We start from the raw sequence: 15,785 nt of genomic DNA on the forward strand, positions 1-15,785 counted from the left end.
GATCTAACACGATCCGATGGCTGGACGTTGAAGCTAGACAAAATCAGACGGGGAATACGGCGTACATTTTTAACAGTGCGAGTAATTAACCGTGAGAACCATGCACCAAGGGTCGTGGTGGATTCTCTATCACTGACAATTTGTATCGCAAGAGGCGTAGCCTATAGGTGCAGGTATTTGCTAGGTAAGGCATAGGGATGCGTCCCCTGCTCTGGAGAGTTACCAATGGGATTTTTTTTTTCTACCAGATCCGCTCTAGGAATTATCTGGGGGCAGTTCTCTGGTCTGGGTTATCCAGGCGGTCAGACGAGATGATTACAATGGTCCCTTCTGACCTGGGAATCTATGAATCTACAAATCTTGGCTGGGCAGTAGGCTCTACCCTAATAAATGTGTGTGTTAATAATAACATTCCAGACCAGCCAAGCCTTAATGTCCTTGCCACGCTTGTTCTCTCCCGACCACTCCTGCTTTCCAAGGTTTCTCCCGCCAATGGAATTATTTCCCTAGCTGTATTAGCTGCCTCAAATCCCCCTCAGTGATTCCCCCTGCTGAATTCCTTTGGGTTATCTTCCCTTGCTGGTATTAACGTCTCCTCCCGGTCCCGTCACAGTGGCATGGCTATTTACCTTCCTTCCTGCATCCGGATCGGGGAAGGAGATATCAAACTGGGCCCCACCTGCCCCCACCCCTGACATATACCTCGCTACGCAACACCTGCTGTTGGAGACATTCCCTCCAGCCACATGGCGCTGACTCTGCCAATGGGAACGAGCTCTGATAAACGCTCTCCTTAAATCCTGCTCCTGAGACACCCCAAGATTATCTCACGCCCCTTCACCACCCCACAGCCCACTCCCCAGAGTCCGTGCCCTCTCCCTAATGTTTGTACCCCACTGACATCCCAGATGTCCTGGCCGGCTAGGTACCTCCCAGCACACGAACCTACCTCCCAAAATATCCCTCCCTGTGGTGCATCACCCCAAAATACACCCCACCGAGTTGCTCAACTAGTATTTGTCTCCTAGACACCCCACAATATTTCTCCCGGGTCAGCCCCTCCCAGCTCCCTTGCTAGTAACTGAATGCAGAACACCCCCCCAAAATATGCCCCCCATCACTGTAGCTATTTATCCAGTGCCAGCAGGCCAGTGACACCCCAAAATATCCCAAGCTCTTCACCCACACACACACAAACACACAGAGCCGCTGACCCAGTTTTTCCATCTTGCTGGCAATGCAAAACATCATTCGTTGCCAACTGGCGCACTGATCAGTGTCTGGCACACCAGAATATCCCGGCATGTTAGAATAGTGGACTCCTGATTTGCAGTCCCTCTGGCTCTAACCACTAGACCCCACTCCCCACCCAGAGCAGGGGATGAACCCAGGAGTCCTGGCTCCCAGCCCCCCCTCCCCCACTCTAATCAATCTCCTCCCAATGACACCCTGAAATATCCATCTCTGTTCAGCCAGTTTCCTAATCAGCAGTGCCCCCCCAAATAACTGTGCCCAGGATCCCCCCAAATCTGCCCTTCCCTCGGGCAGGTACCTACCTGGCAGGTGCAGACACAGTACCAGTAGGATGGTTAATTTCAGCCCAAGTGGGACCCATCCCTGCTGGACCTTCATCTCGCCAGGCTGTGGGGGAGCAAGGTAGCTGTAGATATCCCAGGGATGCTGTGCAGCGCGGCCAGAGGTGGCTGCAGCCTTGCTCAAGGGGATGGCTTTTATCCCCAGCTGCACGGGGCAGGGCCACGGGTTCCCAGGCTGGGGCGTGTAGGGAGCTGCTGCTGGGAAAGTCTCCCTGTTTCGACAGAGCCGAACAGGATGTTGGGGGAGCTGCCTCCTACAGGCAGGCAGTGTGTCAAGAGGGGATAGGGGTGATGAAACTGCCACAGAAAACAGGGCCACTGTGTTCTCACCACTACACCCTGCTTCCCTCCCAGAGTTGGGGATGGAACCCTGGAATCCTGGCTCCCAGCCCCCCAGCTCTAACCACTATACCCCACTCCCCTTTCAGAGCAGGGATAGAACCCAGCATTTTTGTCTGCCAACGTCTACCCGTCTACTGTAAGCACTGAAAAACCTCAGGGGCAGGAGGTCATGATTGATTATAAATGGGAGCACTGTGTGGGGAGGGGTGGACAGGAATTGGGAGTGGGGTCTAGTGGTTACAGCGAAGGTCTGGGTGTCAGGACTCCTGGGTTCAGTTTGCAGCTCTGGGATGGGAGTGGGGTTTAGTGGTTAGAGCAAGGAGGGGCTGGGAGTCAGGACTGCTGGGTTCCGGCTGGCGGAGGGGAGGGGAGATCAGTTGTCACAGGGGGCCAGGGGATCAAAACCCTGTTCCTAGCCCAGGGGGAGTGAGAGGCAGGATGCCTGGGTTCTCTTTCTGACACGGGGAAGAGACAAGGCAATCGTGACACAGAGAAAGAATTGAGCTAAAGGACTCCGAGTGCCTCCATCTCTGTCGCTACAGGGCAGGGTCTGTTTACAGCATGTTACACGTGAGAGTTATTATTGTTAATACTAATGAATAATAACTGTAACTATGGGCGTTGACTAGGCATCATCAGCTTTACGTAACATGCATAGGGAAATTAAGACCAACAAGGGGAAGCGCCTGACCCAATGTCATCCAGTGAGCCCAGGAAGAGAACCCAGGCGTCCTGCCTCTCAGCCCCCGCCACACTACCCCACTAGACCCCGCTCCCCTCCCAGACTCATCAATAGAAGCCAGGAGTCCTGGCTCCTAGTCATGAGGCAATAGCCCTGTGGCATCTCCTGCAGTTCACCCGGGTGTTGTCCTGTGAGCCACTCCCCCGGCTTTCTGGATCTGCAGCAGAAGATGGGAGTGAGGTGAGAGGGCCCCAGGCAACCACCTACGTTCCCATCCCTGCTGTCCCATGCGAGCTTCATAATAAGGCTCAGGTAAGGGTGGATTGGGATGAGTTCCGGCATGTCTACAGGCTTGGGCAGCTCGGCAAGGCGGTTACAGCCAAGGACAGACGAGAGCTCCACTTGGCCAAGGAGCGGCCTCTCCCCCAGGTGCTTTCCAGAGTCCAGCTGCTCCTCTCCATTCCCACCAGCTAAAACCCCTTGCTGAAGGTCTGGCCGCCTCTCAGCTTCTTCGCCATCCTCCCATTCGCTCTCCCTAGCTCTCAGCCCACCTGCTGGTCCATGAACCCAGCTGGATCCACCCTGGTCACACCCCATAAAGGTGCCAGCCCTGGGCTTCCCCACTTCCCTGGTGGGAGAATTGTAGCTAGCCCCCGTCCATGGACTCTGTGTTCTACTTTCATTCATTCACACTACGGACGTATCTTGGGTCAGCTCCGGCTGGCCTCTGCTAACCCATATTCTTGGCCCATTCTCACCATCCAAGCTGCATCTGCCGCTGGCATCACTCCAGATTATCCACACTGGGGTCACTAAGATCAGAATCGAATTCCGTTGGTGTGAATGGGGTCACTCCGGATTTACACCATGATCACTAAAATCAGAATCGAATTCCATTGGGAATCATTAGGAAAGGGATAGATAATAGGACAGAAAATATCATGTTGCCTCTATATAAACCCATGGTACGCCCACATCTTGAATATTGCGAACAGATGTGGTCGCCTCATCTCCAAAAAGATATATTGGAATTGGAAAAGGTCAGGAAAAGGGCAACAAAAATGATTAGGGGTATGGAACAGCTTCCGTATGAGGTGAGATTAATAAAATGGGGATGTTTTAGCTTGGAAAAGAGATGACTAAGGGGGGATATGACAGAGGTCTATAAAATCGTGAGTGGCATGGAGGAAGTAAATAAAAAAGTGTTATTTACTCTTTCGCCTAACACAAGAACTAGGGGTCACCAAATGAAATTAATAGGCAGCAGGTTTAAAACAAACAAATGCAAGTATTTCTTCACACAACACACAGTCAACCTGTGGAACTCTATGCCAGAGGATGTTGCGAAGGCCAAAACTATAACAGGATTCAAAAGAGAACTAGATAAATTTCTGGAAGATAGGCCCATCGATGGCTATTAGCCAGGATGGGCAGGGATGGTGTCCCTAGCCTCTGTTTGCCAGAAGCTGGGAATGGGCGACAGGGGATGCATCACTTGATGATTCCCTGTTCTGTTCATTCCCTCTGGGGCACCTAGCATTGGCCACTGTCAGAAGACAGGCTACTGGGCTAGATAGACCTTTGGTCTGACCCAGTATTGCCATTTTTATGTTTTTATGTTGGTATCAATGGGGTCACTCCAGATTCACACCGGGGCCACTGAAATCAGAATCTCACCCTAGTGTTGTACCTACACAGAGTCACTGCTACCGGGGAATTGACTATATAACAGGACTAAAGCCTATTTCCTAACAGGTCTTGGCATCCGGAGCATGTCTGATCCTACCAACACACACAATTGATGGCATTGTTTGAGTGAGGGAATTACAGCCATGGATGCAGGTCCTTAGTTCCTATAAGTTGTACAGCTCCATTGAAGTCAATTCACACCAGCTGGGGATAGGGATTCGTTGACCCTTATGGAGCTACGGCCAATTCACACTAGCTGGGAATCTGGATTCATTGACTCCAATGGAGCTAAGCCTCATTCACACCAGCTGGGGCTATGGCCCCATTGACTTCAGGCTGCTAGTAACATTGGTTGTGGATGCAAGTCCTGCAGAGGAGGGCTCTGTTTATTTTTTCTTCAGGGGAAAAGATGGTTTAATGGTTATAGATACTTGTGCCCAGGGCCCCGGTACTGCCGACTCGCAGACGACACAGAGGGCACATAGGATTCTACAGGGACTCCCTGCATCAGATATATGCATAACACTTCACCGACTGATGGCACCTGAGGTCTCCCCGAGAGCCAGAAGCCACCTGGTTATCCGAATCCTTGCAAGATATCCGTACGGACCATATTGAAGGAGTTATAAATCAAGACTGAAAATTATGTTCTTATAGTCGTGGGGTTCAAAAAGGTCACCAGAAAGTGACATTCCTTGGAAGTGTTCCTTCCAGGCAGGAAATTACAGACACCTCGTTCCCTGGCTGGTCACGTGTGTATCCTGATTCTATCATGTATTTCTGGTTGCATACTGATGTAGGGGTAGAATGAAAGCTTGTGAAATCTACAAGAGAGGAAACTTACAGGATGAAACAAACAGCAGAGCAAAGACAGACAAAGGGCTGGTCTGGTGTATCTTGGGGTGCAAGGAAACCTCCAGGGTCCTTCAGCGAGGAGGCAAGCTGAGAGCATGTTTGTCTCATGAAGGGGCGGTCGCAGCAGCTGCAGGGATTTGGGGTCAACGTTACTCTACCAGACAGAAGAGGATCTAATTCATTCAGCCTAGGCTGTAGAATGCACGTTTTGATTTTATTTTCTATGGAACCATTTGTTCCCACGACTTCTAACTTGCTACTCCTTGAATCTCTGGGTTATACTTATTCTGGATTCCACTATCAACACTGTGACAGGTTCGGTCACAGAGACCCCCTTGGGACTGTCACCTGATGTGCTGAAATTACCTCTGAGCCCATCTTCCCTGCCAGCTTGGGACTCCAGAACCCTGCCTTGTTGAGCCAGACACGCTTGCCTGCTGCAACACAGACTCAGAGTCTGAACCACACCCCCAAAGCTGCAGGCTTTAACCAAAAACTGCTCAGCAGGTCACCTATCTCCAGCACCCAGAGACCCAGCTCCCAGTGGGATCCAAACCCCAAATAAATCCGTTTTACTTTGTATAAAGCTCATACAGGATAAACTCATAAATTGTCCGCCCTCTATAACACTGACAGAGAGATATGCACAGCTGTTTGCTCCCCCAGATATTAATCACTTACTCTGGATTTATCAATAAACAAAAGTGATTTTATTAAGTATAAAAGGTAGGATTTAAGTGGTTCCAAGTAATAACAGTAATTTACCAAGCAAAATAAAACAAAACACGCAAGTCTAAGCCTAATACATTAAGAAACTGATTACAGGTAAATCTCATCCTCAGAGATGTTCCAATAACTTCCTTCACAGACTAGACTCCTTCCTAGTCTGGGCCCAATCCTTTCCCCGGTACAGTCCTTATTAGTTCCAGCAGGCATTTTAAGTGGTAAGCAGTGGTTTTCTTGTGACTGGGACCCCCTTTGTCCTGTTCCACCCCCTTTTATAGCTTTGGCACAAGGCGAGAATCTTTTGTCTCTCTGGGTCCTCACCCTTCCTTCTAAATGGAAAAGTATCAGATTTAAGATGGATTCCAGCATCATGTGACCTGGTCACATGTGCTGTGAGACCTCATTCTTCATTACCCCTGGGCTGGCGCACACAGGCTGGCACACACGTACACAGGAAGGTTTGCAAGTAAACAGAGCCATTTACAACCAATTGTCCTAGTCAATGGGAGCCATCAAGATTCTAAAGCACCATTAATGGCCCACACTTTGCATAATTACAGGAGGACCTCGGAGTTATACTTCTTATTTCTAGCTTCAGATACAAAAATGATACATGCATACAAATAGGAGGAATATATTCAGTAGGTTATAACCTTTGTTATGATACCTTACAGGAGACCTTTTGCATGAAGCATATTCCAGTTACATCATAGTTACACTCATAAGCATATTTCCATAAAACATCACAAACACGTCTCAGTGCTGTGCGTGAAGCGGAGCCGTGAGCGGAGGGTCAGCTGGGATGCAGCGAATCTGTGAATATCACGTGTGCCCAGCGGCCGGACGCTCCCAGAGGACACTAACCTGCCGTGCCAGTCGCTAACCCGCAGAGCGATGGCAAGGCCTAGAAGGGAGCTCTTGTGTCGCTCATCGCAGGTGGAGCTGGGGAGTTGACCTCTGGCAAGGCACAGACAAGATTTCCTCACGCTCAGGTAGCAAGGTGCCTCACAGCCTTGGGAGGGGAATGGGTGTCACAGATCCAGCAAGGTATCCCCTGCCAGCCGCCCACCAGACTGCTGTGAAAGGACCCAGCCGCTGGGTTCCCTAGGTATTTGAAGAGTCCAGCCACTGTCCCAGTCTTGGCATAGACCCTTAGTCTAGATCTTCCTCCTGAGATCTGGAACCTGCTATCCAGCTGTCTAACTCCTGGGCTGAGAGCTGGCCCTTCAGACTCCACCCACCGCACCATCGCTGAAACAAACCTTCTCCTGGGACTCTATCCGGGGGCATTCTGGGTTACCCTTTAGGACTCTTCGGTAGCACGTGGCACCTGTGAAGCAGACAACGCACACAGGGGCATGTTGCACAGAGTCTAACATCGTTGTTCTTTTATACTCTAGTCACACAAAGCACAAGCAAGGAGATCATACAGAACACAACCACCGTCCTGACCCCAGAGCCCTTCACTAGCTCCCCCATCCCTTGGGAGCCCCTGGGGACTATATGGGCTCAGGAAGAGTCTCCTGGATCATCTGGGCTGCTACATCCTGGGGTGCTTCTCCATCCTGGAGTCTCCTTCCCGGATTTGGCTTCTTTCCTGTCCAATGCTTCCCGGCCATGTGTGTTTCCTGATTCAAACCCTCCGCTGACCTTTGTCCTGTGTTTCATACCATAGGCGCCGACTCTGGGTGCTCCAGGGCTGGAGGAAGACTGACTCACAGGCCGGGAGGGCGTGATGGATATGTCACGCCCCGAGGGGGATCCATGAGACAGCATTTTTCATACTAACACTGCACAGTAGCGTCATCATTGCAACCAGAATTCATACGTTCTACTGCCAGAACCCTGGAATCGTCCCAGTGGGACCTACTTAGCAGCATGTGTGTGGTGGGCATAAGGACTCCGGGGTTCACGCTGGACTCTGCCACTGACTAGGGGTGTGATTTGGGCAACCGGCTTAGCCCTGGACGACAGTGCAAAGTTACAGCAGCAACGCTACATTTGTCGGGGCTGTGAAACAAACACCCCCCTGGCTGACGTAGGTATGCCAAAGTGACCCCAGTGCAGACGCAGCTATCACAACAGAGGAGGGCTTCCGTCCACAGATAACTTCGTTAGGGGAGCTGGGGCTCCTACCCCAGCAGAAAAACCCCTTCAGTAGGCGTAGGCTGCGTCTGCCCCCCTGGGGCTGTGCTGGCACAGCTGTGATATGGGTAGAGAAGGTGTACCCTTAATCTCTTTGTGCCTAAATTCCCCATGTGTAAAAGCAAGATTATATTACCTCTCTCTTTTGTCTATTTTGGCTGTGAGCTCTTTGTGTGTCTCATTGTGTGTCTGTGCAGCGCCCAGCACAACAGGGCCCTGATCTCAGCTGGGGCAGGGACTGTCTGTGTGTCTGTGCAGCACCCGGCACAACGGGGCCCTGATCTCAGCTGGGGCAGGGACTGTCTCTCGCTGTGTGTCTGTGCAGCGCCCGGCACCACGGGGCCCTGATCTCAGCTGGGGCAGGGACTGTCTCTCCCTGTGTGTCTGTGCAGCGCCCGGCACAACGGGGCCCTGATCTCAGCTGGGGCAGGGACTGTCTCTCGCTGTGTGTCTGTGCAGCGCCCGGCACAATGGGGCCCTGATCTCAGCTGGGGCAGGGACTGTCTCACTGTGTGTCTGTGCAGCGCCTGGCACGACGGGGCCCTGATCTCAGCTGGGGCAGGGCCTGTCTCTCCCTGTGTGTCTGTGCAGCGCCCGACACAACGGGGCCCTGATCTCAGCTGGGGCAGGGACTGTCTCTCCCTGTGTGTCTGTGCAGCGCCCGACACAACGGGGCCCTGATCTCAGCTGGGGCAGGGACTGTCTCTCCCTGTGTGTCTGTGCAGCGCCCGGCACAACGGGGCCCTGATCTCAGCTGGGGCAGCGACTGTCTCTCACTGTGTGTCTGTGCAGCACCTGGCGCAATGGGGCCCTGTCTCAGTAAGGCTCCTAATAAAGAATCATTGAAATACAGGGAAAGAAGGGACCTCAAGAGGTCTCCTCATCCAGCCCCTGCGGTGAGGCAGGACCAAGTAAACCCAGACCAGCCCTGACAGGGGTTTGTCTAACCTGTTTGAAAAAACCTCCGATGACGGGGCTTCCACAACCTCCCTTGTTCTGGAGCTTTACTCCCCTGAGAGTTAGAGAGTTTTTCCAAATATCGAACCTAAATCTCCCTTGCTGCAGATTAGGCCTGTCGCATCTTGTCCTGCCCTCGGTGGACATGGAGAACAATTGATCACCGTCCGCTTTATAACAGCCCTTCAGATAGTCCCTCGGTCTTCTTTTCTCAAGTTGAAACATACCCAGTTTTTTCATTTTTCCTCACAGGGCAGGTTTTCTAAACCTTTTCTCCTTTTTGTTGCTCTCCCCAGGACTCTCTCCAGCTTGTCCACATCTTTCTTGAAGTGTGGTGCCCAAAACTGGACCCAGTACTCCAGCTGGGGCCTCACCCGTGCCAAGTAGAAGGGGACAATATCCTCCCGGGTCTCACATACAACCTTTCTGTTAATACACCCCAGAAAGATCTTAGCCTTTTTCACAGCGGCATCACAAAAGACTCATGTTCAGTTTGTGATCCACTCTAACCCCCAGATCCTTTTCAGCCGTACTGTCGCCTAGTCCATTATGCCCCGTTTTGTTCTTGAGCCTTTGATTTTTCCCTTTGCACTCGTCTTTATTGAATTTCAACTTGTTGATTTCAGAGCAATTCTCCAATTGATCACGGTTATCTTCGGTTCTAATCCTGGTCGCCAAAGTGGTTGCCACCTAGCTTGGCAAATTTTAAAAGACATCCACTCCACTCCACTCTCCAAGTCATTAATGAAAATATTGACTAGTACCAGACCCAGGACTGACCCCTGTAGGACCCCACTAGACAGCTGATAAATAAATAACACATAATAATAAAGGGGGGGAGAGGGAATACAGAGCTCGCCTAAAAAGATCTATAACAGCTTCGTGTTCTTGTGTAGCACCGGTTATTTTCCATAATCAAAAACCTGGATTCTAATCCCGTTCTCCCGGATATGGCACTTCCTCAGTCTGTGACTCAGTTTCTCCATCCCAGAGGTGGGTTCATGATTGCGGTAAAGCCCATTGGATGTTTCCTGCGGAATGAAAGTCACACAGCCCAAGGAGATGACGCAATTCTCAGGGGCAGGTTTACGAAAGCGGTGAGCGCTCATGCTGGAATGCAGCTCTTCTAGTTCATGCACTGGCCTGGGACTGAGGAGATCCAGGGGCAGTTTCCAGCTCCGTTTCAGACTCCCGGTGTGACCTTGGGCAAGTCACTGTGTCTCTCGCCCCGTGCCTCGGTTTCCCCATCTGTGAAAAGGCAATCGTAACCCTTCATTTGTAATGACAGCCAGCTCTCGAAGAGCGCAGGGACTCCCGGTATTTTACAAAGGAGGTAAATAGCCTCCCCCTCTTGTCAAAGATGGGGAAGTTGAGGCACAGAGAGGAGAAGTGACTTGGTGAAGGTCCTCAAGCAAGCCCAGGGCCAGGCCAGCAATAGAATACAGGTGTCCTGAGACCCCACTCAGTGTTCTGGCCCCTATGCCACATTGCTTAGACCATGAGCTTTTTTGGACTGGGACCAGGGCCATCCTTAGGATTTATGGGGCCCTACGCAGTATTATTAAACTGGTGCCCCTACGCTAGCGCATTCAGCTCTGTGAATATGGCCCCTGCCTTCTGCCTAGTAAGGAGACTGCAGCGCGCTGGGTGTGTGGGAGCCGACCTGCTCTTACCTGCTGTCCTGGTCATAGGGATGGACTCTGTGGGTGGGTGCTCTGGGACTGGAGCACCCACGGGGAAAATGTAGTGGGTGTGGAGCACCCACTGGCACCAAACTCCTGCCCCCCTGCCCCCGCACCTCTTGCTTGCCAGCGGCCCCGTGCTTACCGACTCCTCCCACTCCCTCCCGGTGCTTCTGGACACCACAAACAGCTGATTCACAGCATTCCAGATCCAGGAGGGAGGGGGAGGAGCGGGGATAGGGCGTGCTCTGGGGAGGAGGCGCGGAGAGGTGGGGTGGGGGTAGAGTAGGAGCGGGAAGAGGCGGGGCGAGGGCTTAGGGGAAGGGGTGGAGTGGGGGGCGGGGCCTACAGCAGAGGGAGAGGCCGAGCACCCCCTGGCAAGATGAGAAGCCGGCACCTATGGTCCGAGTGGTGCCCCAAATTTTCAGGTGCCCTACGCAGCTGCGTATGCCTAAGGGTGGCCCTGACTGGGACTGTCTCTCGCTGTGTGTCTGTGCAGCGCCCGGCACAACGGGGCCCTGATCTCAGCTGGGGCAGGGACTGTCTCTCACTGTGTGTCTGTGCAGCGCCCGGCACAACGGGGCCCTGATCTCAGCTGGGGCTGGGACTGTCTCTCGCTGTGTGTCTGTGCAGCCGTTGTCAGTCACTGTCAGAGACCGGACTAGGTGGACCTCACAGCTGGGGATTTCTCTGTTCCTGTCTCAAAATCCCACGACAGCCGCAGTGTCCGTCTCCTGACACCCCCGCCCCCACTTGGTAGTGACTCAGTCAGTTTCCCTGCCCCTGGAGCTAGTAGCCAGGCTTAAAAATCAGGCCCACCCCCGCCTCAAACCCAAATCGGCATTTTTCAGCACAAAAAAGGTGGGGTTGGCCATTTCCTCCCAGCCCCCGCGTTAACCCACCCTCCTGAGTGCTTCGTACCCCTGGGGGGAAATAAATCCTGTTTTGTTTGGAAGATGCTGACTCTGCGTCTCTGCAAACATAGGCGCCAACTTTCCCGGCACCGGTGGGTGCTCGCACGCCCCCCCGCCCCGACTCCACCCTTTCCCCGCCCCCATTCCAACCCCTTCCCCAAAGTCCCTGCCCCAACTCTGCCCCCTCCGTGCCACTATTGGACCCTTTCCCCAAATCCCCGCCCCCTCCCTGTCCCTATTGGATCCCTTCCCCAAATCCCCGCCCCAGCCACACCTCTTCCCCGAGCGCGCCGCATTCCTCCTCTTTCCCCTTCCCTCCCAGTGCTTGCCGTGCGAACAGCTGTTTCACGGCACAAGCGCTGGGAGCGAGGGGGGAAAACCGGGCATGCGGGGCGCTCAGGGGAGGAGGCGGAGGTGAGCTGGGGCAAGGGGGCAGGGCGGGGAGCTGTCGGTGGGTGCAGAGCACCCACCAATTTTTCCCCGTGGGTGCTCCAGCCCCGGAGCCCCCACAGAGGCTGCGCCTATGTCTGCGAACATGTGCTGTCAGGGGCTCCAGCAGGGGAACGCCCCAAACCCTGTGTCATTAGCACAATTGCAGCCCCCTGGGCTGGAGTGAAGCCTCGAGATCTAGCCAGAAAACAGCTGGGCCCAGTGGTTCCGCCCGGGTCGCCCGATGGCAGCCGCGTGGCCCCAGCCAGTGCAGGTTTGTAACACGCTGGGAGACAGCGATTCAGGACCGTGCCGGTGGAAGGAGCAGAGGGACCGGTCGCTCAGGCTAGGAGCAGGGCGGATATTTGGTTGTGAATCGGGGACGGGGGCGAGACAAATAGTTTTGCGCAGAGACGGGTCGGCCTGTCGTGTGTGTGTGTGTCTGGCCCCTGCTTGAGGGAGTCAGACCTGCTCTGTGCACGTGACGGACTGAATTAATGAATCCCCGCGTTAGGGTCACGGATCAGCCACACTGGTGGCATTGCTCCTTTTCCTCGCACGCGTCTTTTCTGTGATCTAGGAGCACGCTCCAGCACTCACATCTCTTGGGAGGCAGCACAATCTGGTGGTAGGAGACGGGAGAGTCAGGACTCCTGGGTTCCACACCTGGATCTGGGAGGGGAGTGGGGTCTAGTGGGTTAGAGCAGGGAGGGCTTGGAGTCAGAACTCCTGGGTTCTCTCCCAGAGGGGAGTGGGGTCCAGTGCTTACAGCCAGGGGGGCTGGGAGTCACCTCCATTGACCCCTGCCAGCTGAACATCTCTCTCACGAGTCTGCTCATCTCCCCACAAACCCTTAACCCACCCCACTGCTCTGAAATCCCATTGCCCATTCTCGCTTCCCAGGGTGATGGATCTGCAAAGCGAGTGACTACATCTCCCATCAGCCCCTCCCTACTGCATGTCCCCCTTCCCCTGCCCAGGTAAGAGGAAAGGTCCTGAGCCAGGGGGTGGCCGGGCTCTATTGGGGGGTGGGAGCCCCAGGAAGCGTGGGCAGAGCTGCCCGTGGAACAGCCACCCCCACCCCCAGTGATCACAGCTGGTGCCGATCTGCGTAGGGTTTGTAGGGGAGCTGCAGCGGCTGGGCAGGGAGCCAGTACAGGGGGTTCAAGGGCAGCCACTAAGAAAACCTGGCTGGGAAACCTGCAAGTGCTTATTTGCAGGAATAGAGTCTTGACTGGACACCCCAGGCCCTAGGCCTTGTGGCCATCTGGTGCAGGGCAGCCTCTAACCCTAACAAGCGCCCCCCCAGGGGCAGTGCGGTGCATTGCAGCCTGCCTCGCGAACAGAAGCATGGGTGGGTCGAAGGACGATCAGCATCAGAGCATCAGTGTCCCACGTGCGTTCTCTGCGGCGCTCTAAGCGTCTTCCTCGTTCCCCTGCTGGAGTCATTGGAGGCCGCATGATGGCAGGATGACGTGCCCCATTGATGTCTCTGGGGCAGGGCCGGCCTCAGGGGTGGGCGCCAGCCGAGGGCACCATGGTCAAGAGACAAGGAGCGGGGTGGAAGACCGCGGAAGGGAGCTCAGGGCAATGGGAGGGGAGGCAGCAGGGGCTGGGAGGTGGGGCAGAGAAGGCAGCGGGGGCCAGAGCAATGGGGGGATGGGTGGGGAGCCTGGGGAGATAGCAGGGGTGATGGGGCGGATGGGGAGACCGGGGCAGAGGCGCCAGAACAGGGGGAGCCAAAGGGCCATGGCCCTGCCTCCAGCTGGGGGGAGCCGTGGACCCCCCCCCCGGCCCGGGGGGGGGGGCCGGGGGGGGTGGGGACATGGGCTGGGACTGGGGCTACTCTCAGGCTCCCCCCAGCCTTGGCAGGTGGAGAGGCCCAGGCTCCCTGGCCCAGCTCTGGCTTCTGTCTTGGCCGTGGGCGTGGCCCCAGGGGAAAGAGGAGGGGCAGAGGCGGGGCCATGAAGGGGCGGGGTCCCTGGCCCCCCTACTTTTTGGAAGTCTCCGCCGCCCGGGCCCATGGAGGCAGCGGGAGGCAGGGGCGTTAAAATACAAGTTCGCCCAGGGTGCCGTTTTCTAGAGGCCGGCCCTGCTCTGGGGCTAGGCTCTGAACTCCCTGCCTCAAAGCCAGTACGAAGCCCCTCTCTCCGGGCCAGGCTCCGCATGGGGGGGCGCTCTCTTCTTTGGGGAAGGGGTTGGAATGGGGGCGAGGCAGGGGCGGGGAAAGGGTGGAGTCGGGGCAGGGCGGACGGCGCGAGCACCCACCAGCGCCGGGGAAAGTTGGCGCCTGTGCACCCCAGCCCAGTGTTCCCAAACTACCGATCGCCTGTTCCACCCTGCGGCCATCCCACCTCCCTCCTCCCCCCCCCCTTCCAAATCAAGCCCCCGCGACACAGGCAGCCCTCAGACAATTCGCGTCTCCTTTTGCCTGGGGTGAGCTCAGCCCTGGTTGGACATTGGAGACTCAGACGTTTCTGTCTCCCACGAGAGACATGGGGCCTGCGGCGGTGGTGAGGTGAGCCGGGAGGAATCTCTGGGCGGGCGTCCTGGTTTATCTGACACTGGAGTGTCAGATGAGGTGATTGTTCCGCCCGCCGGCCCAGCCCATCTGAGAATTATAGAATCATAGGACTGGAAGGGACCTCAAGAGGTCATCTGGTCCAGTCCCCGGCACTCATGGCAGGACTAAGTATTATCTAGACCATCCCTGACAGGTGTTTGTCCAACCTGCTCTTAAAAATCTCCAATAATGGAGATTCCACAACCTCCCTAGGCAATTTATTCCAGTGTCTAACCACACTGGCAGTTAGGAAGTTTTTCCTAATGTCCAACCTAAACTGCCCTTGCTGCAAATTAAGCCCATTGCTTCTCGTCCTATCCTCAGAGGTTAAGGAGAACAATTGTTCTCCCACCTCCTTGTAACAACCATTTATGTACTTAAAAACTGTGATCATGGCCCCTCTCAGTCTTCCTTTCTCCAGACTAAACAAACCCAATGTTTTCAATCTTCCCTCATAGGTCATGTTTTCTAGACCTTTCATCATTTTTGTTGCTCTTCTCCGGATTTTCTCCAGTTTGGCCACATTTTTCTGGAAATGTGGCACCCAGAATTGGACACAATACTCCAGTTGAGGCTTCATTTGCATGGTGTAGAGGGGAAGAATTACGGCTTGTGTCTTGCTTGCAACACGCCTGCTAATATACATCCCAGAATGATGTTTGCTTTTTTTGCAACTGTGTTACATCTTGGTGCCAACGCTGCCTATAATCTCACCTGGAGAGGAGAAGGGGCAGCGACTCCAGTCCAGCCCCAGAGTGGAGGGAGCGGCTGGCTCATGGGACTGGGACAGGGGGCCTTTCCCCTCTAGGGGGCGCTGGCTCTAATCTGGCCCCAGGGTGGGGGACTGGATGGCTCAGGGAGGGGGGGAATGGGGCACAGGCCTTTCCCCTCTAGGGGGCACTGGCTCCAATCTGGCCCCAGGGTGGGGGACTGGATGGCTCAGGGGGCCAGGAACTGGAACACGGAGCCTTTCCCCTCTAGGAGCGCCAGTTCCAATCTGGTTTTCACCCCCATAGGTGAAACAAGTGAGTGGCTTCTCAGCGCTGTTCCTTGCAGATGCTCACATCAGAAGGGACCTGCTGGCAGTGTCCGTCAAGCGTCATGGATGGGCCCCGGCGACCGAGCGCCTCTCTGCCCCCAGCAGGCAATGCTTGAAAACGAGGGCAGGGGGAGTGTGCACTGCTGCTGGCCGTCCAGTCCCTGCTC

Source organism: Trachemys scripta, unplaced genomic scaffold (genome assembly GCF_013100865.1).
Source record: "Trachemys scripta elegans isolate TJP31775 unplaced genomic scaffold, CAS_Tse_1.0 scaffold_28, whole genome shotgun sequence".
Taxonomy (NCBI): domain Eukaryota; kingdom Metazoa; phylum Chordata; order Testudines; family Emydidae; genus Trachemys; species Trachemys scripta.